The sequence below is a fragment of the Aethalodelphis obliquidens genome, unplaced genomic scaffold (assembly GCF_003676395.1).
Source record: "Aethalodelphis obliquidens isolate GAN/ISIS:26980383/991018 unplaced genomic scaffold, ASM367639v1 scaffold1, whole genome shotgun sequence".
In the NCBI taxonomy this organism is placed as follows: domain Eukaryota; kingdom Metazoa; phylum Chordata; class Mammalia; order Artiodactyla; family Delphinidae; genus Aethalodelphis; species Aethalodelphis obliquidens.
The window spans coordinates 106071063-106098286 of record NW_020837945.1 but is presented as its reverse complement, the minus strand read 5'-3'; the positions used below and the strand labels follow the sequence as shown (position 1 = coordinate 106098286).

The 27224-nt window shown below is 37.2% G+C and overlaps 1 protein-coding gene and 1 non-coding gene across 4 annotated transcripts in view; one reads left to right on the top strand and one right to left on the bottom strand.

Annotated features, from left to right (window-relative positions):
* Positions 1 to 27224, top strand: part of RSRC1 (arginine and serine rich coiled-coil 1) — a 457053-nt gene that overhangs the window by 10193 nt on the left and 419636 nt on the right. The gene's annotated exons all lie outside the window — the stretch shown is intronic.
* LOC113624084 (U6 spliceosomal RNA) lies at positions 7776 to 7882 on the bottom strand. Its single transcript, XR_003434207.1, has one exon. It is a non-coding gene; the product is annotated as a U6 spliceosomal RNA (small nuclear RNA).

Below are 27224 nucleotides of genomic sequence, written 5' to 3'. Positions count from 1 at the left end.
TGCTAGGATAAAAACAGCATTTTAGGAAGATCAGTTTCTTTTCTCTGTTTAGTTTTTCATTCTATTAGGCTCTAGTTGTGGGGGTATATTAGCAGCCTGATTTTATTATCTGGGCATAAAATTCTATAAATCTCTCTGAATCTGAAGTTGGATAATAGCAGTAAGTCCAAATGTTTAACTTTTCTGGCCTTGTATTATTTGGCCTCAGCCTCCTCTCCTTTGTACACACACAACATACACACAAGCCATTCTGTGTTACATGCCTTTTGTTCTCCATCTATGTCTCTGAGTTGCTAGCTTTGTTTCTTTGAGCGTGCTCTTTCTTCCAGTTTCTTATATTATGTCTACTTTGAGAAGTTTTCCTACCCTTTAGTGTTCAGTTCTATTTAATCTCTAATTTTCTTCTTCCTTAAATCCTTTTTTGATTTTTACCTTTTCACTCCCAAGTCAAATTTAATCCATCCTTTCTCTGGCCCACCATCACATTTGATTCCAACTGATAACAGTTACATTGTGAATATTATGTTTTTGTTATTCTCATATACTGTAAACTCTTGCAGGGCAATCTCTTGGTACCTAACATAATGCCTTGCTTGTAGAAGCTGATTACCAGAAAACAACTTCAGTTGAAAATTTCCTGTCAGTGAGAATAGAAATAATAATCCATGCTTTTGTATGGTCTTTTACATTTTGTAGAGTATTTTCATACACACTTTCAGTCAATGACATTTTGATTAGGAAAATACAAGTCACTCAATTCCAAGCATCAAGGTTTTAAGATGGGGAATTAAAGGCTTATGTAACCTTTGGAGGGGCTCAGGGAATTAGGGAAGCTGTTACTGATTATTTTAGCCTAAGCGTGGAAGCTGCTTCTTTGCTTAGAAGTCACTGTAAATCTTACGAACTCTGGGTTTGTAGCACCAAAGTGTGTGGTTCTCAAGAAACTACTTACCAGGAAGCTGCTTCTCTACCCAAGTATCTACCTATTATTTCCTCCAGAGGGGAATCTGGAGATGGTAATTTCTTCTCTTTTGCAGTGCAAGGAAGACTTTAAAAGGAATTGCAGTGGACATCTAATCAGCAACAAATTATCCAGCACATATGCATTTTACTAAATGTTTTGAGTTTTGTAACTGTCAGGCTGTCATGCAGGGTAATACCTTCATTTTGTATATGAGAAAGGAAGTTCAGAGGTTTATTCAAAACAGCAATTTCTCAGCCTCTTGCATTGACACTTCTGCATTTAACTGCAATAACTAAATAATCTGGAGACACTGCAAAGTCCTAAATTTTGAGAAAATACTTTATCCATGTTTTATACACAACATTATTTTGGTAATGTATTTTAGGAATTTATTCTTCAAGATGTTTAAACTAAATGAGTTTCTAGGTTAATCTTGGTTTAAGAAGAAAATTGAACAACTCATTCTTTGAACAGTTTAGTTAATTAAGACTTTAATTTAAATAAAGAAGCTGTAAGTACATTAGTTCCTTAATATGTGCAGGGGATTGATTCCAGGACCTGCTGCAGGTATCAAAATCTGAGGATTCTCAGGTCCCATGGTTAGCCTTCCGTATCCACGGTTCCGCATCTACATATCCAACCAACTGTGGATCGTGTAGTATTGTAGTGTTTTCTTTAAAGTTTTTATTTATTTATTTATTTTTGACTGTGTTGGGTCTTTGTTATTGTGCGTGGTCTTTCTCTAGTTGCGGAGAGCGGAGGCTACTCTTCATGTGGTTTGTGGGTTTCTTTTTGCTGTGGCTTCTCTTGTTGCAGAGCATGGGCTCTAGGTGCATGGGTTCAGTAATTGTGGCTCGCATTCTCAGTAGTTGTCGCTTGCACGCTCTAGAGCACAGGCTCAATAGTTGTGGTGCATGGGCTTATTTGCTCCATGGCATGTGGAGTCTTCCCGGACCAGTGCTTGAACCAATGTCCCCTGCATTGGCAGGCGGATTCTTAACACTGCACCACCAGGGACGTCCCTATTTTTTAGTTTTTATTTTACATTGGCGTATACTTTTATTTATTTTATTTTTTTGTTTTTTAATTTTATTTTTGGCTGCATTGGGTCTTCATTGTTGAGAGCATAGTTGTGGCGAGCAGGGGATACTCTTCGTTGCTGTGCGTGGGCTTCTCATTGTGGTGGCTTTTGTTGCAGAGCACGGGCTCCAGGTGTGCGGGCTTCAGTAGTTGTGTCACGTGGGCTCAGTAGTTGTGGCTCACGGGCTGTAGAGTGCAGGCTCAGTAGTTGTAGCGCACGGGCTTAGTTGCTCCGTGGCATGTGGGATATTCCCGGACCAGGGCTCGAACCCGTGTCCCCTGCATTGGCAGGTGGATTCTTTTCTTTAAAATTCTATTTATTTATTTATGGCTGTGTTGGGTCTTCGTTTCTGTGCGAGGGCTTTCTCTAGTTGTGGCAAGCGGGGGCCACTCTTCATCGCGGTGCGTGGGCTTCTCACAATCGCAGCCTCTCTTGTTGTGGAGCACAGGCTCCAGACGCGCAGGCTCAGTAATTGTGGCTCATGGACGTAGTTGCTCCGCGGCATGTGGGATCTTCCCAAACCAGGGCTTGAACCCGTGTCGTCTGCATTGGCAGGCAGATTCTCAACTACTGTGCCACCAGGGAAGCCCAGCAGGTGGATTCTTAACCACTGCTTCACCAGGGAAGCCCTTGGAGTATAGTTGATGGACAACGTTGTGTTAGTTTCAGGTGTACAGCAAAGTGATTCAGTTATACGTATACATGTATCTATTCTTTCTCAAATTCTTTTCCCATTTAGGTTGTTATATAATATCGAGCAGAGTTTCCTGTGCTGTACAGTAGGTCCTTGTTGGTTATCCATTTTAAATATAGCAGTGTGTACATGTCAGTCCCAAACTTCCTAACTATCCCTTCCCCCCACCTTTTCCCTGGTAACCATAAGTTCAGTACTGCAGTATTTATTGAAAAAAAATCCACGTATAAATGGACCCTCACAGTTCAAACCCATGTTGTTCAAGGGTTAACTGTAGTGAGTTTTTCAAAGAAAAAGTACTATGTCATTCTAAATTTACAGGTACATTGTTAATGATCTCTGTGCTTTGTAATAGAAAAGAGTGATTTCAGTCATGCAAAGTCAAATACTTTCACAAAACTTTGTTGTTACATGTCTAAAAAACAAGATGAAGCATGTTTTGAGGGATGGCAGAAGGAGGGAAATCAAATGTGTGAAGTTGCTGCAAGTTCTGTGGATAAGTTATAGAGTAATTTGATGATTATACTTTTTAGTATAGTTTCTATTTCTTCTTGAAGTACTCAAGTTGTGACATGTATCCTGTCACTTCCTTTTACAACAGTAAGAAACCTACTATTATTCACAGTACATTTACTTATTTCCTCAATTCTAGGATACACAGAAAGTAGTTACAAAATTGCTGATATGTACCACTTTGAAAAACAAACTTATAGAGTCAGATATTTTTTATGGTTCTTTTTATCTTTACTCTGGGGTATTTGGTTCCCCTCTCCACTTTATTATGGTTAGTTCTTTTGAAGGTTAGTTTCATTTGTTTCTGTTTATATTTCATTTTAAGTTTTTTTATCCCCTAAGTTTTTAAATTGTATTTACTTTTTGGTCCCCCTGCCTTTATTTTAGTATATGAAACATTAACATGGTTCCAAAAGACAGCACTGTAAAAGGTGTGCATGGAGAAGTATCATGTCCCTTTATACCTTCTATCCTGTTCCTAACCACATCCTAGAACTAATCCTATTAGTTTGTGTTTTAGCTTTCCTCCGTTTCTTTTTAAACAAAGTAGTGGTTATATCTATGGCATACTATAGATACTCTTTGCACTTTGCTTTTTCTATTTACTAATATATCTTGGAAATCACTATATCAATTAATAATACTCTTACTCATTTTTTATAGCTGCTTATTGTACTTCGTTGTGTGAATGTATCATGATTTGTTTAGCCAGTTTCCTAGGTATGGATCTTAAAGACAGTGCCAAAATTTTACAGTTACTAAAAAGCTGTCATGAATAACCTGGTGCTTGATTATTTTTGTATTGTTGGAGGTGTATCTTCAGGGGAAATTCCTAGAAGTGGGATTGCTGAATCAAAAGGTAAATATGTTTGTAATTTTGTTGGAAATTGCTGAATTCCTCTCAGTAATGTAAGAGAGTTCTGTTTCCTCATAGCCTTACTGATGGAATGTCATTTTTATTTTTTATTTGATTTTATTTTTAATTGAAATTTATTTATTTTTTACTAATTATGATTAGTTTTATTTTAACTGAAGTATAATTGACTTACAATATTATATTAGTTTCAAGTGTAAAACATAGTGATATTTTTATATGTTATATCATTTTATACAAAATGATCACCACAGTAAGTCTAGGTCTGTCACCGTACAAAGTTATCACAATATTACTGATTATATTTCTTAACGCTGTACTGTTATAGTCCCTTGACTTATTTTTTTTTATTTTTATTTTTTGCGGTACGTGGGCCTCTCACTGTTGTGGCCTTTCCCGTTGCGGAGCACAGGCTCCGGACGCGCAGGCTCAGCGGCCATGGCTCACGGGCCTAGCCACTCTGTGGCATGTGGGATATTCCCGGGCTGGGGCACGAACCCATGTCCCCTGCATTGGCAGGCAGACTCTCAACCACTGCGCCACCAGAGAAGCCCCCGTTGACTTACTTTGTAACTGGAAGTTTGTTCCTCTTAATCTCCCTCACCTATTTCACTCATCCCCCACAACCCCCTGCCCCTAGCAACCATCAGAGGGTTGATTGTATGTGAATCTGTTTCTGTTTTGTTATGTCTGTTCATTTGTTTTGTTTTTTAGATTTCACATATAAGTGAAATCGTATGGAATTTGTCTTTTTCGGTCTGACTTATTTCACTTAGCATAATACCCTTTAGGTCCAGGTTGTCACAAATGGCAAGATTTCATTCTTTTTTATGGCTGAGGAACAGTCCATATGTATGACATCTTTATTCATTCATTTATCCATGGACACTTAGGTTGCTTCCATGTTGGCTATTGTAAATAATGCTGCAGTGAACAAAGGGGTGCATATATCTTTTCAAATTAGTGTTTTTGTTTTCTTGGAAAAATACCCAAAAGTGGAATGCTGGATTGTATGGTATTTCTATTTTTAATTTTTTTGAGGAACCTCCATACCGTTTCCCACAGTGCCTGTATCAATTTACATTCCCACCAACAGTGCACAGAGGTTCCCTTTTCTCTACATCTTTGCCAACACTTGTTATTTGTTGTCTTTTTGATAATAGCCATTCTGACAGGTGTAAGGTGATATCTCATTGTTGTTCTAATTTGCATTTTCCTCATGATTAGTGATGTTGAACATCTTGTCATGTGTCTGTTGGTCATCTGTATGTTTTCTTTGGAAAAATGTCTGTTCAGGTCCTCAGCTCATTTTATAATCGGTTGTTTGTTTTTTTGATGTTGAGTTCATTGTATATTTTGGATATTAACCCATTATCAGATATATCATTTGCAAATATCTTCTGCCATTCAGTAGGTTGGCTTTTGGTTTTTTCGATAGTTTCCTTCACTGTGCAAAAGCTTTTTGGTTTGATATAGTCCCATTTGTTTATTTTTGCTTTTGCTTCCCTCGCTTAAGGAGACGTGTCCAAAAAATATTGCTAAGACCAATGCCAAAGAGCATACTGCCGTTTTCTTCTAAAAGTTTTATGGTTTCAAATCTTAAATTTAAGTCTTTAATCTATTTTGAGTGTATGTTTGTGTATGGTGTGAAAAAGTAGTCCAGTTTGATTCTTTTGCATGTAATTGTCCAGTTTTCCTAGCACCATTTATTGAAGAGGTTGTCTTTTCCCTATTGTATGTTCTTACCTTCTTTGTTGTAGATTAATTACCCATGTTAAGTTTGGATTCATTTCTGGGCTGTGTATTCTGTTCCATTGAGCTATGTGTCTGTTTTTGTGCTAGTACCATACTATTTTGGTTACTTTTGCTTTGTAGTACAGTTTGAAAGCAGGGAGCGTAATACCTTCATCTTTGTTCTTCTTTCTCAAAATTATTTTGGCTCTTTGGGGTCTTTTGTGTTTCCATACAAATTTTAGAATTATTTGTTCTAGTTGTGTGAAAAATGTCATGTGTATTTTGATAGGGATTGCATTGTATGTCTTCTTTTGAAAACTCTTTGTCCAGATCTCTGTCCCTTTTTTAATTGGATTGTTTGTTTTTTGCTATTGAGTTATATGAATTTTTTTTCTCCCCCCCACCTTTTTTTAAAAATTGAAGTATAGTTGATTTACAATGCTGTGCCAATCTCTGCTGTACAGCAGAGTGACTCAGTTATACACATACAGACATGCTTTTTTTTATATTCTTTTCCATTATGGTTTATCACAGGATATTGAGTATAGTTTCCTGTGCCATACATTAGGACCTTGTTGTTTATCCATTCTAAATGTAATAGTTTGCATCTACCAACCCCAAACTCCCAATCCATTCCTCTCCCCCCCCCCCCCCTTTGGCAATCACAAGTCTGTTCTCTATGAGTCTGCTTCTGTTTTGCAGATAGGTTCATTTGTGCCATATTCTAGATTCCACATATACATGATATCATACAGTATTTGTCTTTCTCTTTCTGACTTACTTTACTTAGTATGATAATCTCTAGTTGCATCCATGTTGCTGCAAATGGCATTATTTCATTCTTTTTTATGGCTGAGTAGTATTCCATTGTATATATGTACCACATCTTCCTTATCCATTCATCTGTCGATGGACATTTAGGTAGTTTACATGTCTTGGCTGTTGTGAACAGTGCTGCTATGAACATAGGTGCGCATGTGTCTTTTTGAATTGTTGTTTTGTGTGGGTATGTTTCTAGGAGTCGGATTGCTGACTCATGTGGTAATTCTATTTTTAGTTTTCTGAGGAACCTCCACATTGTTTTCCATAGTGGCTTCCATAGTGGTTTACATTTCCACCAACAGTGTAGGAGGGTTAGCTTTTCTCCACATCCTCTTCAATATTTGTTATTTGTAGACTTTTTAATGATGGCCATTCTGACTCGTGTGAGGTGGTACCTCACTGTAGTTTTGACTTGCATTTCTCTAATAATGAGTGATGTTGAGCATCTTTTCATGTGCCTACTGGCCATCTGTATGTCTTCTTTGGAGAAATGTCTATTAAGGTCTTCTGCCCATTTTTTGATTGGGTTGTTTGTTTTGTTGTTGTATGAGCTGTTTGTATACTTTGGAGATTAAGCTCTTGTCTGTCGCATCATTTGCAGATATTTTCTCCCATTCAGTAGGCTGTCTTTTCTTTTCTTTTTTTCTTTAATGGTCTCCTTTGCTGTGCCAAAACTTGTAAGTTTGATTAGGTTCCATTTGTTTATTTCTATTACCTTAGGAGACTGCCCTAAGAAAACATTGGTATGATTTATGTCTGAGAACGTTTTGCCTGTGCTCTTTTCTAGGAGTTTTATGGTATCATGTCTTGTGTTTAAGTCTTTAAGCCATTTTGAGTTTGTTTTTTTTTTGTGCATGGTGTAAGGGTGTGTTCTAACTTCATTGATTTACATGCAGCTGTCCAGCTTTCCCAGCACTACTTGCTGAATAGACTGTCTTTTTCCGATTTTATATTCTTGCCTCCGTTGTTGAAGATTAATTGACTGTAGGTGTGTGGGTTTATTTCTGGGCTCTCTATTCTGTTCCATTGATCTGTATGCCTGTTTTTGTACCAGTACCATGCTGCTTTGATTACTGTAGCTTTGTAGTACTGTAAAAATATGGAACACTTCACGAATTTGCATGCCATCCTTGTGCAGAGGCCATGCTATTCCTCTCTGTATCATTCCAGTTTTAGTATATGTGCTGCCGAAGCAAGCACTGTATGAGTTTCTTATATACAGTTGACCCTTGAACGACACTGGTTTGAACTGCAACGGTCCACTTATACGTCAATTTTTTCCAATACATGTGTACTGCGGTACTACACTATTGAGTTTGGTTGAATCCATGGATGTGGATCTGGGGATGTGGAGGGTTGAAAGTTATATGAGGATTTTTGACTGTGGCGGGGAGGGAGGAGTTGATACCCCAACCCCTGAGTTCTTCAAGAGTCATCTGTATTTTGGATATTAACTTGTTATTAGATATGTGATTTACACATATCTTCTCCCATTCAGTACATTGCCTTTTCATTTTATTGATAGTTTCCTTTGCTGTGCAGAAACCTTTTCGTTTAATGTAGCCGTATTTGTTGATTTTTGCTTTTGTTGTCTATTTCCAAAAATCATTACCAAGACTTATGTCAAGGATATTTTCCCTTATGTTTTATTCTAGGAGTTTTGTGGTTTCAGGTCTTATGTTTAAGTCTTAAATCCATTTTGAGTTCATTTTTGTGTATGGTGTAAGATAATGGCCCAGTTTCATTCTTTTACACATGACTATCCAGCTTTCTCAACACCATTTATTGAAGAGAGTATTTCCTCATTGTATAGTCTTGACTTCTTTGATGTAAATTAATTGATGATATGCACATGGGTTTATTTCTGAGCTCTCTAATCTGTTCCATTGATCTATGTGTCTGTTTTTATGCCGAAACCATATTGTTTTGAATGCTTTGTAATATAGACTGAAATCAGGAGGCATGATTCCTCCAGCTTTTTCTTTTTTCTCAAGATTGTTTTGGCTATTTGGTGTCTTTTGTGGTCCATACAAATTTTAGGATTGTTTGTTCTAATTCTGTGAAAATGCCATTGGAATTTTGATAGAGATTGCATTGAATATGTATATTATTTTTGGTAGTATGGATTATGTTAATTTTATACCCTGATGCCTTACTCAATTCTGTTATTGCTTGAGTTAGTTTTAGCATTGATTCTCTAGGGTTTATCAGATACACTATCATGTTGTCTGCAAATAGAAATAGTTTTACTTCTTTTCCAATTTTTATTCTTCTGTTTGCTTTCTCTCATCTAATTGCATTGGCTTTTACTTCCAATAAAATATTGAATGCCAGTGGAGGTGATATACATCCTTGTCTTTTTCCTAATTTTAGTGTAAAAGCTCCTAGTGTTTCCTTATGAAGAAATATACTGGCTCTGGGGCTAAAGTATATATATTTTGTCATGTTAAGAGAGGATCTATCACTTTGTTTTTGTTTTTTTCCAGGAATGGATATTGAATTTTGTTGAAAGCTTTTTCATCATCTGTGGATAGAATCAAGTTTTGTTTTGTTTTTTTCCCGTAGATCTATTAAGGAACTAATATTGCTTTTCTGGAATAAATCTCAATTGGTCTTGGTGTAGTATTTTCGTGATGTGGGATTCTGTTCACTAATTTTTTTTTTTGTGGTACGCGGGCCTCTCACTGTTGTGGCCTCTCCCGCTGCGGAGCACAGGCTCACGACGCGCAGGCCCAGTGGCCGTGGCTCACGGGCCCAGCTGCTCCGCAGCACGTGGGATCCTCCCGGACCGGGGCACGAACCCGCATCCCCTGCATCGGCAGGCGGACTTGCAACCACTGCGCCACCAGGGAAGCGCTGTTCGCTAATTTTTAAGTTTAATACTTTTATAGTCATACGTGATGTTGGTTTTTTTCTTTACATCGTGTTTATCAGTTATTCTCTTATCATTATTCTTGCTTCATACAAAGATTTGGTAAGTTTTCCTTCATTTTTTAATGCTCTGGAACTATTTGTGGAGCATTGGGATTGGTATTCAGAGTTTTGGTAGATTTGTGAAACCATCTGGGTCTGGTGCTTTTTTTTGTTGAATGGTGTATTGATAACTTTGTTTCTTCAACAGAAATTGGTCAATTTAAACTTTATATTTCTCATAGGTTTAATTTTGGTAAACTTTTTCTAGTATATTACCTATTTAATCTATATTTTGAAATTTATTTGCCTAGAAGTCTGCAAAGTAATTTCTTATGATTTAAACTTTTTTTCTTCTGTTTCAATGCTTATTTTCCCCTTGTCATTTATTATGTTGTTTATCTATGCTTTCTCCTTTGCTTTATTAAGTTGGATGGTTGATTATCTATTTTGTTAATTTAAAAGAAATCATTTTGACTTATTATTTAGATCTTTTTCTCCATTTTCTACCTTATTAATTTCAGCTTTTATCCTTCTTTTCTGCTTTGTGCTTTCTTTGGTTTACTTTGTTATTCTTTTTCAAGTCTTTTGAGCTGCTAATTTATTTATATTTCATTTCTATTGATAAGAGTGTTTAAGTGTATGGATGTTCTTTTAATCACTGCTTTAAATATATCCCATAGTTTTTTTCAACATACTTTTATGAGAAATTTCAAGCATACAGCAAAATTGAGTTTTACAGTGAAGACCCATATATCCACCACCTAGATATTACCATTACCATTTTATTTACTTTGTCACATATCTATCCATTTATCTATTTCTCTCACTATCCATTAATTTATCCTAATTTTTTGATGCATTTTGTTTCAGGCATCAGTAGGCTTTCCCCTTAAATACTTCCGCATACTTATGAGTAAGTAGAGTTCAGTATTCCTTTATAAATTTTTCCTTTTTAAAAAAAAATTATTTATTTATTTTTGGCTGTATTGGGTCTTGTTGCCGCGTGCAGGCTTTTCTGTAGTTGCGGCGAGCAGGGCTACTCGTGGTTGCAGTGCGTGGACTTCTCATTGCGGTGGTTTCTTTTGTTGCAGAGCACAGGCTCTAGGTGCACAGGCTTCAGTAGTTGTGGCTTGCGGGCTCTAGAGCGCAGGCTCAGTAGTTGTGGTACACGGGCTTAGTTGCTCCGCAGCGTGTGGGATCTTCCCACACCAGGGATCAAACTTGTGTCTCCTGCATTGGCAGGTGGATTCTTAACCACTGTGTCACCAGGGAAGTCCCTAAATTTTTCCTTTTGAAAACAAAACTTTGACATTTTTCGTTGAGGCAAAATTTATGTACACTGAAATGCACGAATTTTAAGCATACACTTGCTGTGTTTTGATGCATGTATATACCTTCCAAAATATATTACCATTACGCCAGAAAGTTCCCTTATAATTTTTTTTTTAAACATCTTTATTGGAGTATAATTGCTTTACAATGGTGTGTTAGTTTCTGCTTTACAACAAAATGAATCAGTTATATATATACATATGTTCCCATATCTCTTCCCTCCTGCGTCTCCCTCCCTCCCACCCTCCCTATCCCACCCCTCCAGGCGGTCACAAAGCACCGAGCTGATATCCCTGTGCTATGCGGCTGCTTCCCACTAGCTATCTACCTTACGTTTGGTAGTGTATATATGTCCATACCTCTCTCTCGCTTTGTCACAGCTTACCCTTCCCCCTCCCCATATCCTCAAGTCCATTCTCTAGTAGGTCTGTGTCTTTATTCCTGTCTTACCCCTAGGTTCTTAATGACATTTTTTTTTCTTAAATTCCATATATATGTGTTAGCACACGGTATTTGTCTCTCGCTTTCTGACTTACTTCACTCTGTATGACAGACTCTAGGTCTGTCCACCTCATTACAAATAGCTCAATTTCGTTTCTTTTTGTGGCTGAGTAATATTCCATTGTATATATGTGCCACATCTTCTTTATCCATTCATCCAATGATGGACACTTCGGTTGTTTCCATCTGCGGGGTAATGTAAATAGAGCTGCAATGAACATTTTGGTACATGACTCTTTTTGAATTATGGTTTTCTAAGGATATATGCCCAGTAGTGGGATTGCTGGGTCATATGGTAGTTCTATTTGTAGTTTTTTAAGGAACCTCCATACTGTTCTCCACAGTGGCTGTATCAATTCACATTCCCACCAACAGTGTAAGAGGGTTCCCTTTTCTCCACACCCTCTCCAGCATTTATTGTTTGTAGATTTTTTGATGATGGCCATTCTGACTGGTGTGAGATGATATCTCATTGTAGTTTTGATTTGCATTTCTCTAATGATTAGTGACGTTGAGCATTCTTTCATGTGTTTGTTGGCAGTCTGTATATCTTCCTTGGAGAAATGCCTATTTAGGTCTTCTGCCCATTTTTGGATTGGGTTGTTTGTTTTTTTGGTATTAAGCTCCGTGAGCTGCTTATAAATTTTGGAGATTAATCCTTTGTCGGTTTCATTTGCAAATATTTTCTCCCATTCTGAGCGTTGTCTTTTGGTCTTGTTTATGGTTTTCTTTGCTGTGCAAAAGCTTTAAAGTTTCATTAGGTCCCATTTGTTTATTTTTGCTTTTATTTCCATTTCTCTAGGAGATGGGTCAAAGGATCTTGCTGTGATTTATGTCATAGAGTGTTCCGCCTATGTTTTCCTCTAAGAGTTTGATAGTGTCTGGCCTTACATTTAGGTCTTTAATCCATTTTGAGCTTATTTTTGTGTATGGTATTAGGGAGTGATCTAATTTCATACTTTTGCATGTACCTGTCCAGTTTTCCTAGCATCATTTATTGAAGAGGCTGTCCTTTCTCCACTGTACATTCCTGACTCCTTTATGAAAGATAAGGTGACCATATGTGCGTGGGTTTATCTCTGGGCTTTCTATCCTGTTCCATTGAGCTATCTTTTTGTTTTTGTGCCAGTACCATACTGTCTTGATTACTGTAGCTTTGTAGTATAGTCTGAAGTCAGGGAGCCAGATTCCTCCAGCTCCGTTTTTCGTTCTCAAGATTGCTTTGGCTATTCAGGGTCTTTTGTGTTTCCATACAACTTGTGAAACTTTTTGTTCTAGTTCTGTGAAAAATGCCAGTGGTAGTTTGATAGGCATTGCATTGAATCTGTAGATTGCTTTGGATTGTAGAGTCATTTTCACAATGTTGATTCTTCCAATCCAAGAACATGGTATATCTCTCCATCTATTTGTATCATCTTTAATTTCTTTCATCAGTGTCTTATAATTTTCTGCATACTGGTCTTTTGTCTCCTTAGGTAGGTTTATTCCTAGATATTTTATTCTTTTTGTTGCAATGGTAAATGGGAGTGTTTTCTTGATTTCACTTTCAGATTTTTCATCATTAGTGTAAAGGAATGCCAGAGATTTCTGTGCATTAATTTTGTATCCTGCTACTTTCCCAAAATCATTGATTAGCTCTGGTAGTTTTCTGGTAGCATCTTTAGGATTCTCTATGTATAGTATCATGTCATCTGCCATCAGTGACAGCTTTACTTCTTTTCCAATTTGGATTCCTTTTATTTCCTTTTCTTCTCTGATTGCTGTGGCTAAAACTTCCAAAACTCTGTTGAATCAGAGTGGTGAGAGTGGGCAGCCTTGTCTTGTTCCTGATCCTAGTGGAAATGCTTTCAATTTTTCACCATTGAGGACGATGTTGGCTGTTGGTTTGTCACATATGGCCTTTATTATGTTGAGGAAAGTTTCCTCTATGCCTATTTACTGCAAGGTTTTTATCATAAATTGGTGTTGAATTTTGTCGAAAGCTTTCTCTGCATCTATTGAGATGATCATATGGTTTTTCTTCTTCTGTTTGTTAATATGGTGTATCACGTTGATTGATTTGCGTATATTGAAGAATCCTTGCATTGCTGGAATAAACCCCACTTGAACTTGGTGTATGATCCTTTTAATGTGCTGTTGGACTCTGTTTGCTAGTATTTTGTTGAGGATTTTTGCATCTATGTTCATCAGTGATATTGGCCTGTAGTTTTCTTTCTGTGTGACATCCTTGTCTGGTTTTGGTATCACGGTGATGGTGGCCTCGTAGAATGAGCTTGGGAGTGTTCCTCCCTCTGCTATAGTTTGGAAGAGATTGAGAAGGATAGGTGTTAGCTCTTATCTAAATATTTGATAGAATTCGCCTGTGAAGCCATCTGGTCCTGGGCTTTTGTTTGTTGGAAGATTTTTAATCACAGTTTCAATTTCAGTGCTTGTGATTGTTCTGTTCATATTTTCTATTTCTTCCTGATTCAGTCTTGGCAGGTTGTGCATTTCTAAGATTTGTCCATTTCTTCCAGGTTGTCCATTTTATTGGCATAGAGTTGCTTGTAGTGATCTCTCATGATCTTTTTTATTTCTGCAGTATCAGTTACTTCTCCTTTTTCATTTCTAATTCTATTGATTTGAGTCTTCTCCCTTTTTTTCTTGAGAAGTCTGGCTAATGGTTTATCAATTTTGTTTATCTTCTCAAAGAACCAGCTTTTAGTTTTATTGTTCTTTGCTATCGTTTCCTTCATTTCTTTTTCCTTCATTTCTGATCTGATTTTTATGATTTCTTTCCTTCTGCTAAATTTGGGTTTTTTTTGTTCTTCTTATTCTAATTGTTTTAGGTGCAAGGTTAGGTTGTTTATTCGAGATGCTTCCTGTTTCCTAAGGTAGGTTTTTATTGCTATAAACTTCCCTGTTAGAACTGCTTTTGCTGCATCCCATAGATTTTGGGTCATCGTGTCTCCATTGTCATTTGTTTCTAGGTATTTTTTGATTTCCTCTTTGATTTCTTCAGTGATCACTTTGTTATCAAGTAGTGTATTGTTTAGTCACCATGTGTTTGTATTTTTTACAGATCTTTTCCTGTAATTGATATCTAGTCTCATAGCGTTGTGGTCGGAAAAGATACTTGATGCAATATCGATTTTCTTAAATTCGCCAAGGCTTGATTTGTGACCCAAGATATGATCTATCCTGGAGAATGTTCCATGAGCACTAGGGAAAAATGTGTATTCTGTTGTTTTTGGATGGAATGTCCTATAAATATCAGTGAAGTCCATCTTGTTTAATGTATCATTTAAAGCTTGTGTTTCCTTATTTATTTTCATTTTGGATGATCTGTCCATTGGTGAAAGTGGGGTGTTAAAATCCCCTACTATGAATGTGTTACTGTTGATTTCCCCTTTTATGGCTGTTAGTATTTGCCTTATGTATTGAGGTGCTCCTATGTTGGGTGCATAAATATTTACAATTGTTATATCTTCTTCTTGGATCGATCCCTTGATCATTATGTAGTGTCCTTCTTTGTGTCTTGTAATAGTCTTTATTTTAAAGTCTATTTTGTCTGATATGAGAGTTGCTACTCCAGCTTTCTTTTGGTTTCCATTTGTATGAAATACCTTTTTCCATCCCCTTACTTTCAGTCTGTATGTGTCTCTAGGTCTGAAGTGGGTCTCTTGTAGACAGCAAATATATGGGTCTTGTTTTTGTATCCATTCAGCCAATCTGTGTCTTTTGGTGGGAGCATTTAGTCCATTTACATTTAAGGTAATTATCGATATGTATGTTCCTATTCCATTTTGCTAATTGTTTTGGGTTTGTTATTGTAGGTCTTTTCCTTCTCTTGTGTTTCTTGCCTAGAGAAGTTCCTTTAACAGTTGTCGTAGAGCTGGTTTGGTACTGCTGAACTCTCTCAGCTTTTGCTTGTCTGTAAAGGTTTTAATTTCTCCATCATATCTGAATGAGATCCTTGCTGGGTAGAGTAATCTTGGTTGCAGGTTTTTCTCCTTCATCACTTTCAATATGTCCTGCCAGTCCCTTCTGGCTTGCAGGGTTTCTGCTGAAAGTACAGCTGTTAACCTTATGGGGATTCCCTTGTGTGTTATTTGTTGTTTTTCCTTTGCTGTTTTTAATGTGCTTTCTTTGTATTTAATTTTTGAGAGTTTGATTAATATGTGTCTTGGTGTATTTCTCCTTGGATTTATCCTGTATGGGACTCTCTGTGCTTCCTGGACTTGATTAACTATTTCCTTTCCCATATTAGGGAAGTTTTCAACTATAATCTCTTCTAATATTTTGTCAGTCCCTTTCTTTTTCTCTTCTTCTTCTGGAATCCCTATAATTTGAATGTTGGTGCATTTAATGTGGTCCCAGAGGTCTCTGAGACTGTCTTCAGTTGTTTTCATTCTTTTTTCTTTATTCTGCTTTGCGGTAGTTATTTCCACTATTTTGTCTTCCAGGTTAGTTATCCGTTCTTCTGCCTCAGTTATTCTGCTATTAATCCCATCTAGAGTATGTTTCATTTCATTTATTATGTTGTTCATCATTGTTTGTTTCATCTTTAGTTCTTATAGGTCCTTGTTAAATGTTTCTTTTATTTTGTCCATTCTATTTGCAAGATTTTGGATCACCTTTACCATAATTATTCTGAATTCTTTTTCAGGTAGACTGCCTATTTCCTCTTCATTTGTTTTTTCTGGTGGGTTTTTATCTTGCTCCTTCATCTGCTGTGTGTTTTTCTGTCTTCTCATTTTGCTTATCTTACTGTGTTTCGTGTCTCCTTTTTGCAGCCTGCAGGTTCGTAGTTCCTGTTGTTTTTGGTGTCTGTCCCCAGTGGCTAAAGTTGGTTCAGTCGGTTGTGTAGGCTTCCTGGTGGATGGGACTAGTGCCTGTGTTCTGGTGGATGAGGCTGGATCTTGTCTTTCTGGTGGGCAGGTCCACGTCTGGTGGTGTGTTTTGGGGTGTCTGTGGACTTATTATGATTTTAGGCAGCCTCTCTGCTAATGGGTGGGCTTGTGTTCCTGTCTTCCTAGTTGTTTGGCATAGGATGTCGAGCACTGTAGCTTGCTGGTCGTTGAGTGAAGCTTGGTGCTGGTGTTGAGATGGAGATCTCTTGGAGATTTTCTACGTTTGATATTATTTGGAGCTGGGAGGTCTCTTGTGGACCAGTGTCCTGAAGTTGGCTCTCCCACCTCAGAGGCACAGCACTGACTCCTGGCTGCAGCGCCAAGAGCCTTTCATCCATACGGCTCAGAATAAAAGGGAGAAAAAGTAGAAAGAAAGAATTAGTAGAAATAGAAAGAAAGGAAGAAAGAAAGAAAGGAAGAAAGAAAGGAAGGATGGAAGGAGGGAGGGAGGGAGGAAATAAGGAAGGAGGGAAGGAAAAAAAGAAAGAATGAATATAAAGTAAAATAAAGTAAGATAAAATGTAATAAAGTTATTAATATAAAAAATAATTATTAGGAGAAAAATAATTAAAAAACAAAAGCAAAACAAAAAAAACCAACAGAGCCCTAGGACAAATGGTGGAAGGAAAGCTATACAGACAAAATCTCACATAGAAGCATGCACATACACACTCAGAAAAAGAGGAAAAGGGGAAAACATCATAAATATTGCTCTCAAAGTCCACCGTCTCAATTTGTGATGATTCATTGTCTAAAGGAGGGAAGGAAGGAAAGAAAGAACGAAGATAAAGTCAAATAAAATAAAGTTATTAAAATAAAAATTAATTATCAAGAAAAAAAAGAACAAAAATGGACAGATAGAACTCTCAGACAAATGGTGGAAGCAAAGCTATATAGACAAAGTCTCACACAGAAGCATACACATACACACTCAGAAAAAGAGGAAAAGGGGAAAAAAGCATAAATCTTGTTCTCAAAGTCCTCCTCCTCAATTTGGGATGATTCGTTGCCTATTCATGTATTCCACAGATGCAGGTACATCAAGTTGATTGTGGAGTTTTAATCCGCTGCTTCTGAGGCTGCTGGGAGAGATTTCCCTTTCTCTTCTTTGTTCTCACAGCTCCCTGGGGCTCAGCTTTGTATTTGGCCCCGCCTCTGTGTGGAGGTCGCTGGAGGGCATCTGTTCTTCGCTCAGACAGGATGGTGTTGAAGGAGCAGCTGATTCGGGGCCTCTGTCTCACTCAGGCCGGGGCGGGGAGGGGCACGGAGCACGGGGCGAGACTGCGGTGTCAGAGTCCGGCGTGACGTTGCACCAGCCTGAGGCGTGCCGTGCGTCCTCCCGGGGAAGTTGTCCCTGGATCACGAGACCCTGGCAGTGGCGGGCTGCACAGGCTCCCTGGAAAGGGATTGTGGATAGTGACCTGTGCTCACACACAGGCTTTTTGGTGGCGGCAGCAGCAGCCTTAGTGTCTCATGCCTGTCTCTGGGGTTCGCGCTTTTAGCCGTGGCTCGCGCCCGTCTCTGGAGCTCTTTTAAGCAGCGTTCTTAATGCCCTCTCCTCGCGCACCAGTAAGCAAAGAGGGAAGAAAAAGTCTCTTGCTTCTTCGGCAGGTCCAGACTTTTCCCTGGACTCCCTCCCGGTCAGGCGTGGTGCACTAACCCCCTGCAGGCTGTGTTCATGCCGCCAACCCCAGTCCTCTCCCTGGGATCCGACCAAAGCTCTAGCCTCAGCTCCCAGCCCCGCCCGCCCTGGTGCGGGAGCAGACAAGCCTCTCGGGCTGGTGAGTGCCAGTCGGCACCGATCCTCTGTGCGGGAATCTCGCCGCTTTGCCCTCCGCACCCCTGTTGCTGTGCTCTCCTCCGCAGCTCCGAAGCTTCCCCCTCCGCCACCCGCAGTCTCTGCCCGCGAAGGGGCTTCCTAGTGTGTGGAAACCTTTCCTCCTTCACAGCTCCCTCTCACTGGTGCAGGTCCCGTCCCTATCCTTTTGTCTCTGTTTATTCTTTTTTCTTTTTCCCTACCTAGGTACGTTGGGGGTTTCTTGCCTTTTGGGAGGTCTGAGGTCTTCTGCCAGCATTCAGTAGGTGTTCTGTAGGAGTTGTTCCACGTGTAGATGTATTTCTGGTGTATCTGTGGGGAGGAAGGTGATCTCTGCGTCTTACTCTTTCGCCATCTTCCTGGAAACCCCCTTTTAATTTTTGACAATTAATTCCTGCTTGCATTCTCCTTAGAGGTAACCACTGTTTTGACTTTTTTCTACCGTAGATTAGTTTTCATGAGTGCGAAAAATTTTTATTCAGCATGATACGTTCGAGATTCATTCATGTTGTTGTGTATGTCAGTAGTTCATTCCTTTTTATTGTTGAATAGTATTGTATGGATATGTTACTTTTTTTCTAGAATTTTATGTATATATAATCACATAGTAGTGATATTTTACATAGTAGTGATAGTTTACATTGGCTTCTTACAGTAAGCATAATGCTTTGATGTATGTATCATTACTTCATTCCTGTTTAGTTCACTGTTGCTAGTAGTGAACTACCATAGTTTATCTATTTTCTTGTTTTGGATACCTGGGCTATTTCTGTGTTGGGCTATTATGAATAAAGCTACTACAGACATTTCTTTTACAAGTCTTTTTTGTGGATATCTGTATTCATTTCTCTTAAGTGAAAATCTAGTAATGGAACTTCTGAGTCATTGTGTAGGTGTCTGTTTTAGTTTTATAAGAAAAAACATAGCTTTCCAAATGATTTTCTATGGCTGTATCATTTTATATTCCCACCAAAAATGTATATGAGTTCCAGTTACTCAGAAATTCACCCACCCTTGGTGTGTTAGTCTTATTAATTTTAGCCTAAGTGGGGGGCTTGTAGTGCCATTTCATGGTTTTAATTTGCACTTATAATTTTAGCTTTTTTGTTTATATATATGGTGCATTCAAATGATTTTTTTAATTGTAAAAAACACGTAAATTATAATTTTAAACAAATTTTCAAGGTACATTGTTATGTATATGCACACTGTTGTACAGAAGATTTCTAGAACTCTTTCATTTTCTGTGACAGAAACTCTAAACCCTTGGAACAACAACTCCCACTTTCCCCCTCCTCCCCTGTCTTGGCAATCACCATTCTACTTTGTTTCTATGAGTTTGATTGCATCAGACAACTCATATATAAGTGGGATAGTGCAGTGTTTGTCTTTTTTTATTTTCTTATTTCACTTAGCATAATGTCCCAAGTTTCATCTATCTTATAACACAGGACAGGATTTCCATCTTTTTCAAGGCTGAATAATATTCCATTCTATGTATATACCTCATTTTCTTTATGTGTTTATCCATTGATGGACACTTAGATTGTTTCCACATGTTGCATATAGTGAATAATGCTGCAGTGCAGACGGGTGTGCAAATATTTCTTCAGTATCCTGCTTTCAGTTATTTTTCGTTATATATTCAGAAGTGGGATTGCTAAGTCCCTATGGTAGTTCTATTTTTAATTTTTTGAGGAACCTTCATACTGTTTCCATAGCTGCTTGCACTATTTTACAATCTAACCAAAAGTGCAAAAGGGTTCCAATTTCTTCACATACTTGCCAACACTTAATTTTTCTTTTTTTTGATAGTCACCATCCTAACAGGTATAATGTGGTATCTTTGTTTTTGATTTGCATTCTGCTGTTGATATAGTAGTGTTGAGAATCTGTCAGCCATTTACACATCTTCTTTGGAGAAATGTTTATTTGAGTTTTTTTTCTTTACCAATTTTTAATCTGGTTATTTGTTTTTTTGTTTATGAGTTGTAGGGATTTTAAAATATATTCTGTATATTAACCCCTTACCTGAGCTATGGTTTGCAGATATTTTCTACTGTTTGATAGATTGTCTTTTCATTCTGTTGATTGTTTCCTGTACAGAAGTTTTAAGGTTTGATGTAGTCCCATTTATCTAATTTTTCTTTTAAACCTGTGCTTTTGGTGTCATATGCAAGCAATAATTGACCATTTCAATGGCACGATGCTTTTACCATTCTAGGAGTTTTATAGTTTTAGGTATCATGCTTAGCTCTTTAATCCATTTGAATTAATATTTGTATATGGTGTTAAGAAAAGGGTCCACCTTCATTCTTTCACATGTGAATATACAGTTTTCCCAACATTTGTTGAAAAGGCTCTCATTTCTCCATTGTGTAGTCTTGTCACCATTGTCGAAGATCATTTTACCATATACACAAGAGTTATTTTGGGGCTCTGTTTTTTGTTCTATTCGTCTATATGTCTGTCTGTGTGCATATATCGTACTTTGATTACTGTAGTTTTGTAATATATTTTGAAATCAGGAAGTATGAGGCCTCTAGTCTTGTTCCTTCTCAAGATTTTTTTGGCTACTTGGGTCCTTTGAGATTCCTTATCAATTTCAGAGTTTTTTGTTTTTTCTGTTTCTGCAAAAAATGCCATTTGGGTTTTGATAGGAATTGCTTTGAATCTGTAGATAGCTTTGGTAGTATGGACTACTGCAAAGGTTTAACAGTATTAAGACTTCTGCTTCCTTGGTTAAGTTTATTCCTAAATTTTTTTTTTAATGTTACTGTAAGTGGGATTGTTTTCTTAATTTCCTTTTCAGATTGTTCATTGTTAGTATATAGAAATTCAAAATTTTTCTTTTTTTGCAAATTATTTTTGACAGTTGATTCTGAATTTGTTAGTTCTAACATTGTGTGTCTGTGTGTAATTTTAGGATTTTCTACATATAAGATCATGTCATCTGTGAACAGAGATATCTTTCCAATTTGGATGCTCTTTATTTCTTTTTCATGTCTAATTGCTCTGGCTAAGAATTCTAGTACTGTGTTGAGTAGAAGTGGTGGGTGTGGGAAACCTTTTCTTGGTCCTGAATTTAGAGGTAAAACTTTCAGTTTTTTACTGTTGGGTATGATGTTATCCCTGGGTCTTTTATATATGACCTTTCTTATGTTGCGGTACTTTTCTTCTATTCCTAATTTGTTGACTGTTTTTATCATGAAAAGGTGTTGAACTTTATGAAATGATTTTTTTCTACATCAACTGAGATGATCATGTGTTTTGGTTTTTTAAAATATTTGGCTGTGTTGGGTCTTAGTTGCGGCATGCAGGATCTTTTGTTGTGGTGCGTGGGCTTCTCTCTATTTGTGGTCTGCAGGCTCCAGGGTGCATGGGCTCAATAGTTGTGGTGCGCGGGCTCTCTAGTTGTGGCGTGTGGGCTCTCTAGCTGTGGCACATGGGCTCCAGAGCACGTGAACTCAGTAGTTGTGGTGCGCAGGATCTCTAGTTGTGGCCCACAGGCTCTAGAGCTTGTGGGCTTATTTGCCCTGAGGCATGTGGAATCTTAGTTTCCTGACCAGGGATCAAACCCGCGTTGCCTGCATTGGAAGGCGGATTCTTAACCACTGGGCAGGGAAGTCCCAATCATGTCTTTTTTTTGTTCTCCATTCTGTTAATGTGTATATTACATTTATTGATTTTTACATATTTAATGTTTTTTTCATTCAAGGGATAAATCCCATTTTGTTGTGCTGTATAAGTGTTTTAATGTGCTGCTGAATTTGGTTTGGTAGTGTTTTGTTGATCTTTTTGCATCAGTGTTACTCATGGATATTCATCTGTAGTTTTATTTTCTTGTGGTATGTTTGTATGTTTTCGGTATCAGGGTAATAATGATGGCTTATAACATGAGTTTGGAAGTGTTCCCTCCTCTTCAATTTTGAGAGGGATTGGCATTGTTATTTAAGTGTTTGGTAAAATTCTCCAGTGAAGCTATCTGGTCCTGAGCTTTTATTTGTTGGGAGGTTTTTTATTGCTGATTCATTCTCCTTGCTTGTTCAGATTTCTTATTTCCTTACGATTTAGTCTTAGTAAATTATATATTTTTAGAAATTTATTCATTTTTTCTGTTATTTAATTTGTTGGTGTATAATTGTTCATAGTAGTTTCATAATCCTTTTTATTTCTTTTATTATATTTTGTTCTTTTTCTAGTTCTTTGAGTTGTAAAGGCAGGTTGTTGGTTTGAGACTTCTGGCCTTTTTTAAACATAGGCATTTCCTGCTATAAACTACCCTCTTAGGACAGCTTTTGTTGCAACCCATAAGTTTTGGTATGTTTTGTTTTCATTTTCATTTTTCTCAAGATATTTTCTAATTTCCCTTGTGATTTCTTTTTTGACCCATTGGTTTTTTTCAAGAGTACGTTGTTTAATTTTTACATATTTATGAATTTCCCAGTTTTTCTGCTGCTTTTGTTTCATTCAAGTTTCTTTTTATTGTGGTCAGAAAAGATACTTTGTATAATTTCAGTCTTTTTAAATTTGTTAAGAGTTATTTTGTGATCTAACACGTGATCTGTCCTTCAGGAATGTTCCATGTACAGTTGTGAAGAATGTGTATTCTGTTGCTGTTGGGTGGAGTGTTTTGTATATGTCTGTGAGGTGCAGTTGTGAGGTACAGTGTTGTTCAAGTCCTCTGTTTACTTATAGATCTCTTCTGTCTGGTTGCTCTATCCATATGGAAAGTGGGTTATTGAAATCTCCTATTCTTATTGTGTTACTCTCTATTTTTCCTTCAATTCTGTCATTGTTTCAAATATTTGAGTCCTCTGTTATTAAGTGTATGTATATTCATAACTGTTACATTTCCCTAGTGAATCGACCCTTTTATTATTGCATAATAACTTTTTTCCAGGTTTTGGCAGTTATGAATAAAGCTGTTTTAAATATCTGTGTGGAGATTTTTGTGCAGACATATGTTTTCAACTCCTTTGGGTAAATACTAAGGGGTGGAATTGCTAGATCATATGGTAAAAGTATGTTTAGCTTTCTGAGAAACTGCCGGACTGACTTCTGAAGCGGCTGTACCATTTTGCATTCCCAACAGTAAATGAGAGTTCCTATTGCTCCACATCCTTAACAGCATTTGTTGTTGCCAGTTTTCCAGGTTTGGCCATTTGAATAGGTTTTTAGTGGTATCTCATTGTTATTTTAATTTGTATTTCCCTGATGGCATATGATGTAGAACATCTTTTCATATGCTTATTTGCCATCTTCAGTGTGTTGTCTCTTAAGGGCCGTATTGTAGTTGGGCTGCTCGTTTTCTTATTTTTTTTTTTTTCAGTACATGGGCCTCTCGCTGTTGTGGCCTCTCCTGTGTGGAGCACAGGCTATGGACACGCGGGCTCAGCGGCCGTGGCTCACGGGCCCAGCCGCTCCACGGCATGTGGGATCTTCCCGGACTGGGGCACGAACCCAAGTCCCCTGCATCGGTAGGTGGACTCTCAACCACTGCGCCACCAGGGAAGCCCTCCTTTTCTTATTTTTGACTTTTAAGAGTTCTTTGAATATTTTAGGTAACACTCCTTTATCAGATGTGTGTTTTTGCAAATATTTTCTCCCAATCTGTGGCTTGTTGTTTTATTCTCTGATGTCCTTTGCAGAGTAGATTTTTTTTTAATCATACTGATATTTTTAAGGGGAAAGTATGTAGCATTTTCAAACTACATTTTGTAAAAAATTTCAAAATCCTTAAATCATTTGAAATATTTTCATTGTTCTTTAAAAATATTTTTTTTCTTGTCATAAGTTTTCAGATCTGTTTTCTTTGCAACTTTTCAAATATGCAATACAGATTATTCATTTTGGTCACCGTGCTGCACATTACATCCCCATGTTTTAATTATCCTATTGCTGGAACTTTGTACCTTTTGACCCCCTCCACATTCTTTTAAGAAGTTTTAAATTTTAACGATGTCCATCTTATCAATTATTTCTTTCATGGATCATGCCTTTGATGATATATTTAAAAAGTATACATATCCAAGGTTATCTAGATTTTCTCCTATGTTCTAGGTGTTCTGTAGTTTTATGTTTTAAACTTAGGTTTGTAATCCCTTTTGAGTTAATTTTTGTGAAAAGTATAAGGTCAATGACGAGGTTCATTGTTATACATGTGAATGTCCAGCTGTTCCAGCACCATTTGTTGAAATGAGTATCTTTGCTTCATTGTATTGCTTTTGCTCCTTTGTCAAAGATCAGCTGACTGTTTTTATGTGGGTCTATTTTTGGGCTCTTTGTCCTGTTCCATTGATTTATTTGTGTGTTCTTTTGCTGATACCATACTATCTTGATTACTATAGTTTTCTAGGAAGTCTTGGAGTTGAGTAATGTCAGTCCTCCAACTTTATTATTTTCCTTCAATATTGTGTTGGCTATTCTGGGTTTTTTGCCTATCCATATAAACTTTATAATCAATTTGTTGATATTCACAAAATAACTTGTGGGGATTTTGATTTGGATTGCATTGAATCTAGAGAGCAAGTTTCGAAGAATCATTGTCTTGACAGTATTGAATCTTCAAATCTATGAACATGAAATATCTCTCTCTTTAGTTCTTTGATTTTGTTCATCAGAGTTTTGTGATTTTTCTCAAATAAATATTGTATATACTTTGTTAGATTTATACCTAAGTACTTCATTTTTTTTTTTTTTTGGTGCTAATGTAAATGGTATTGTTTTAAATTCTACTTGTTTATTGCTGGTATATAGAAAACATTTATTTTTTTGATAATTTCAAATATAAAGAAAACTTACACGTGTAGTTCAAAGAACTCCTGTATACCTTTATTTATCTTCTTCAATTGTTGACATTTTGTTAAACAGTTGCATCTTTATATAGTTTTATAGTTAGAATTGTTTTTTATGCATTTGTCTGTTAAATTCTGTACCAGAATTAGAAGTGCTTTATCTATCACCATTACAATATCATAGTATTCTGTATTTGCTTATATATTTACCTTTGCCAGCTTTATATTTTTGTATGTTTTTATCTTGCTGTCTTGTGATAAACATTTTAATTTGGAGGAATCCCTTGCAGGTCCAGTGATGATGAATTCCCTCAGCTTATATTAATCTGGGAAAATATTTCTCATTCAATTTTGAAGGATTATTTTGCTGGTTATACTATTCTTGGTTGGTAGTTTTTTCTTGTAGCACTTTGCATATATCATCCCACTCCCCTATGGCTTGTAAAGTTTCTTCTGAGAAATCCACTGGTAATCTTATGGAAGCTCCCTTATACATGATGAATTGATTTTCTCTTCTTGCTTTCAAGATTCTTGCTTTGTCTATGACTTTTGACAGTTTATTTAAAATTGGTCTTGGTGTGGGGCTCTTTGACTTCATCCTAATTGGAATCTTTTGACTTATTGAATTTGGATATTCATTTTCTTCCTCATATTTGGGAAGTTTCCATCCATTCTTCAAATAAGGTCTCTGTCCCTTTCTTCTCATTCTGGAACTTTCATAATTCATATATTGCTTATCTCGTTTGTGTCCCATAATTTCCTTAGGTTTTTTTTTCTCTTTTCTCCATGTTTTGTTTGTTTGTTTCTCTGACTCAGTAATTTCAGAATACCTGTCTCTGAGTTCACCAGTTCTTTGTTTTGCTTGTGTCTGCTGCTGAACCCCTCTAGTGAATTTTTCAATGCAGTTATTGTATTACTCAGTTCCAGCAGTTTTGTTTCTTTTCTATAGTCTCTATTTCTTTGTTGATATTTTCATTTTATTCATGTACTGTTTTCTGATTTCATTTAGTTGGACATCTGTGTTCTCTTGTATGTCATTGAACTTCTTTAAGACAGTTATTTTGAACACGTAGATCTCCTTTTCTTTTGGGTTGGTTTCTGTAGTTTTATTTTGTTACTTTGATTGGATATTGTTTTCTTTTTTCTTCATTTGCCTTGTAATATTTTGCTGTTTTATATATCTGAAAAAACTGCCACCTCACCCAGTCTTTAGGGACTGGCTTTGTACAGGGGAATACCTTCATCAGTCAGTCCAGCTAGAGATTTTGGGGACCTCTGAAACCTTTTTATGTAGGTTGCACCTTCTCTAGACTTGTGCATGTAGTTTCCCATTTTGAAGTTTGCTGACTTTTTTTTCAGGAGCTTTTAATCTCTTGCTCTTTCTGCTGTGGTAATTCAGGTAATTCAGGTCTATGGTAATTCAGGTTGTCTTGTGCTACAGCAACAAGCAGCCCCACTTACCTTTGTTGTCAGTAGCCTCCAGGCATCCAAAGTATGCCAACTCCCCATCAGCACTCTGAATCAGGCAAGACATACATACCTTTCCTTCAGGCAAGTCTCTGAAAATCTGGAACAATGGATGCTTGCTCCACTTTTCTCTCTCCTTCCCAAGGTAGAAATTTCGAGTTAGGCACCTCCTTGTGGTTACTTTGAGACATGTTTGCCCCTTTTTTCTGCACTAGAAGTTCTCTGGTTCTCCACCAAGCCACTGCACCTCTCTTGCTTTCAGCAACCTTCAGTCATCCAAACAGTCTTGGTTTCATTAGCATTCAAAGTCAGAAAAGGCAGAAACCAGCCCCTGGGCTAGCCCTTTGAAAAGCTGTAATGTTGGGTGAATGTTCCATTTTTCTCTACATCCACAGCCTCCAAAGGAGAAGCCAATAGACAATTTGAGCTGTGCCAGCTTTGGGGAGGGGGTGTTGTGGGTAAAGTGATGGCTGTTTTTAGCAGTTTCAGTGTAGCTGTTCTTGATTTTCTGCTCACGTGGGGTACCATGTCTTTATTGGTTTCTAGAGTTCTCATAAAAATATTTTGGTCTGTATATTGTTTTTATGTTGTTGTGTCTGTAGGGCAAACAGGGCTGGGATTTCCAATTCTTCCATCTTGCTGACATCATTCTCAAATTATTTTTTTGTGTGTTGTATGAAATATAGGTTCATCTTCTCCGGAATATGATAGTCTAGCACCATTTAAAAAAAAAGTTTCATTTTCCTACAGAGTAATCCTGGTGCTTTGTCAAACACCAGTCGATTGTATGAAATTAATTCTGTTGGTTCAGTGGTCTATTTGGT